Here is a 3,109-nt window from a genome sequence, read left to right as displayed (position 1 = left end):
GGGTCCAGAAAAAGGGAAGTTACAAGTTACCCAGACATTTCAAAGGTATGTTATTATAGATGCAAAAAGACAGATAGGCTCAGTTAAGGTAAAGGTTGACCTTGTCAGTGAAGATACCGGCTTAGGATGTAACTACCCACCATAACTGCTTTTAGTGAAAGTTTAATTTCAGACCGTCCTTGTGGTTACTTTAGGTCTCTGAGTTTGCAAGACCACCATGCAGGCCTTCCCTGAGCTTGTCAGGTCAGCATGTGGCCCCTTTTGTCCACACTGTGGAGACATCCTTTCACAGACAACAAAGAATTACCAGGCCCCAAATGTCCGGATTGCTGAGGTTGAGAAACCTCACCTATTTTTTTCCACACTCTCCCCAAGTATTGTTGCTAAATTTTAGAAATATAAAATAATATTTTAATTTTTTAAATCTTTATTGTTGAAAGTATTACATATATCTCCTTTTCCCCCATTGACCTCTCCCTGCTGGCCCCCACCTCCTACCCCAGGCCTTCACCACCCTATTGTCTGTGTCCATGGGTTATGCATATATGCATACACGTTCATTGGTTGATCTCTTCCCACCTGCACACCCTTCCCTGCCTTCCCTCTGAGGGCCTTGGGGACAGGTTCAGGGAGTTTGCCTGGGACGAACTGCCCATTGCTGTCCTGGTTGTAAGCCTCATGGGGTCCCTTAGAGTTTAGGAGATGCATGCCTTTGGGGAAGGAGAGAGGGAGGGGGAAGGTGAAGGCATCCCCTAGGGCAGTGGTCGGCAAACTCATTAGTCAACAGAGCCAAATATCAACAGTACAACGATTGAAATTTCTTTTGAGAGCGAAATTTTTTAAACTTAAACTATATAGGTAGGTACATTGTTATTAACTTAATTAGGGCACTCCTAAGGCTTAGGAAGAGCCACACTCAAGGGGCCAAAGAGCTGCATGTGGCTCGAAAGCCGCAGTTTCCCTAGGGCTTAGGGAGAGCATACCCTGGAACCTTGATTTTAAGGGTTTTCAAAGGCTAGGCATTTAGGGTAGGTCTTAGGGGAGGATCTCAATAGACTATTTGTCAGCTTTATGCTGATATACCACAATGAGATTTATTAGATTTACTAGAGGCCCGTTGCAGGAAGAGATTCGTGCAATAGGCCTTCCTTCCCCTGGCTGCCAGCACCAGTTTTCCTCTGGCACCTGGGACCCAGGCCTTTGCTCTGGCCACAGCGGAGAAGCCAAGCCTGGAGGCTTCTCCACTCTGACCACAGCGGAGAAGCCAAGCGTCTTCAGTCTTCAGTCTTTGCTTTGCGCCTGCATATGCAAATTAACCGCCATCTTTGTTGGGTCAATTTGCATACTCATCCTGATTGGCTGGTAGGCGTAGCAGAGTGACACCAATTTACATGTTTCTCTTTTATTAGTGTAGATTCTCTTAACTTCATCTGTCCTTGGGTGTGGTTGGCAAATGGCACTAATTGGATTTCTGCTATCTGTCTCCCTGAATAGGGCACTTTAAGCTATTTACCCTCTGGTTAGGGAGAAGTGCAAACCATTTATTCTTTTTTTAATTCTCACCTGAGGATATGTTTCTATTGATTTTAGAGAGAGAGAGAAACATCAATGTCAGAGACAAGCATTGCTCGGTTACCTCCTTTACACACCCCGACTAGGGATCCCACCTGCAACCTGGATATATGCCCTAACCAGGAATAGAACCTTCAGGGTGCACCAGAAGATATTCCAACCTACTGAGCCACACCCGCCATGGCCAAACCATTTACTCTTAAGTGTCCTTGGTTTAGGGAATATAGGATTTACTAGATGGCTACAAACTGGTGTTTAACTGTCTATTTCCCTCTTCCACTTGTCCTGGAATACAGTGGGGCCTTGACTTACGAGTTTAATTCGTTCCGTGACGGAGCTCGTAACTCAAATTACTCGTATGTCAAATTAATTTTCACCATTACAATGAATTGAATGCTGGGCTGATGTTGTGGCGTTCGCTGCGCCAACTAGCGGTGGGGTATCTGAAGCTGGCTCGTAACCCGAATTTTAGCTCGCAACTCAAAGCAAAAAATCAGCCGAGAGACAGCTCGTATCTCAAAAAACTCGTTAGTTGGGACACTCGTAAGTCAAGGCCCCACTGTACTAGCCTGTCTCTTTAGGATTGTTGTAGAGATCAAATGAATTAATTCATGAAATGAAACAAGTAAGAACAGGCTCCAGGGTACTAGCCTAAGCCGCGAGGGTCCTTAGTCAATTGTCCCCACCACAAGCAAACTGGACTTGTTTTTAAACAAATACTGCAATTGAAGTATAACATGTTTAAAAAAAAATTCAGCCGTTTAGATGTAAAGATCTAGTAGGCTTTTAAAGCGATTCATGACTGGAGAAACATCCCATCCAGCAACTAGAAGGGCTCTCTGAGGGGCTGAACAAAATGGGAGGTTTTTACAGGAAGCAGGTTGGGGCAAGGGCACTATAGTGAAAGAAAACAAAGGAGTAATGTTGGGCCGGAGCATCTTTTCTCTGTGGGAAGAGAAGAGGAACGGGTTAAAATGCTCTGCGTGCTAGTTTTGATGTCTGGAACCACTAAGCCTCCGGTTCTTCCAAACCCCTGGACTTCAGGTAACCTAGCTTATCTGGCACTCACCTCCACTAGCTCCTGGACCCCTGGGCACTTAGGCCCGGTGCATGCTGGGACTTGTAGTCCCGTCCCTCTAGCCCACAGGCCTTGCCCCCACCTCCCATTGGCTTTCCCTGAAGCCCCGCCCCGAAGTTCCACCTATCAGCGTGGCGCAGTCGGCCCTCAAAAAGGAGACGGAGGTCACAGCACTGCAATCACTGCAAGGCGAACCTCCGGAGGTTGCTGGTCTGAGGCTGCGCGTCACGAGAGGTTCCCACGGTCCTGCTGTTGCTACCGCCGTCGCCGCTGCGGTCCGCCGCCGCCGGTAACTTCCGGGGCCGAGGCCAGGGCCGCGCGTCTGCCGAGGCTCTGTGCCTCCCGGCTGGGATTTTCAGCCCCCTCCCTACCCCTCCCTCGGCCCTTTCAGAGTAATCGCTTCTCACCCTGCGAAGGAGAATTTCTGGAAACGAGGAATCCCTGGGGAAAACCCCGTGA

At 48.0% G+C, this 3,109-nt stretch overlaps 1 protein-coding gene and 1 non-coding gene across 3 annotated transcripts in view; both read left to right on the top strand.

Annotated features, from left to right (window-relative positions):
- Window positions 1-2,810: 2,810 nt before the first annotated feature.
- Window positions 2,811-3,109, top strand: part of LGMN (legumain) — a 33,183-nt gene continuing 32,884 nt past the window's right edge. The window contains exon 1 of one of the 2 annotated variants that reach the window (XM_005877826.2): window positions 2,811-2,939. The gene's annotated coding sequence lies outside the window, so the exon portion shown is untranslated. Of the gene's footprint in view, window positions 2,940-3,085; window positions 3,106-3,109 lie in introns of those variants that run through there. The other variant, XM_005877827.2, reaches the window with a different exon arrangement.
- LOC102254523 overlaps window positions 3,072-3,109 on the top strand; it is a 3,349-nt gene continuing 3,311 nt past the window's right edge. Inside the window, exon 1 of the transcript XR_001364346.1 lies at window positions 3,072-3,105. This is a non-coding gene — a transcript (G patch domain and KOW motifs-containing protein). The remainder of the gene's footprint in view (window positions 3,106-3,109) is intronic.

The sequence above is a fragment of the Myotis brandtii genome, unplaced genomic scaffold, assembly GCF_000412655.1.
Source record: "Myotis brandtii unplaced genomic scaffold, ASM41265v1 scaffold535, whole genome shotgun sequence".
NCBI lineage: Eukaryota > Metazoa > Chordata > Mammalia > Chiroptera > Vespertilionidae > Myotis > Myotis brandtii.
This window is presented reverse-complemented; position numbering and strand designations above follow the sequence as displayed.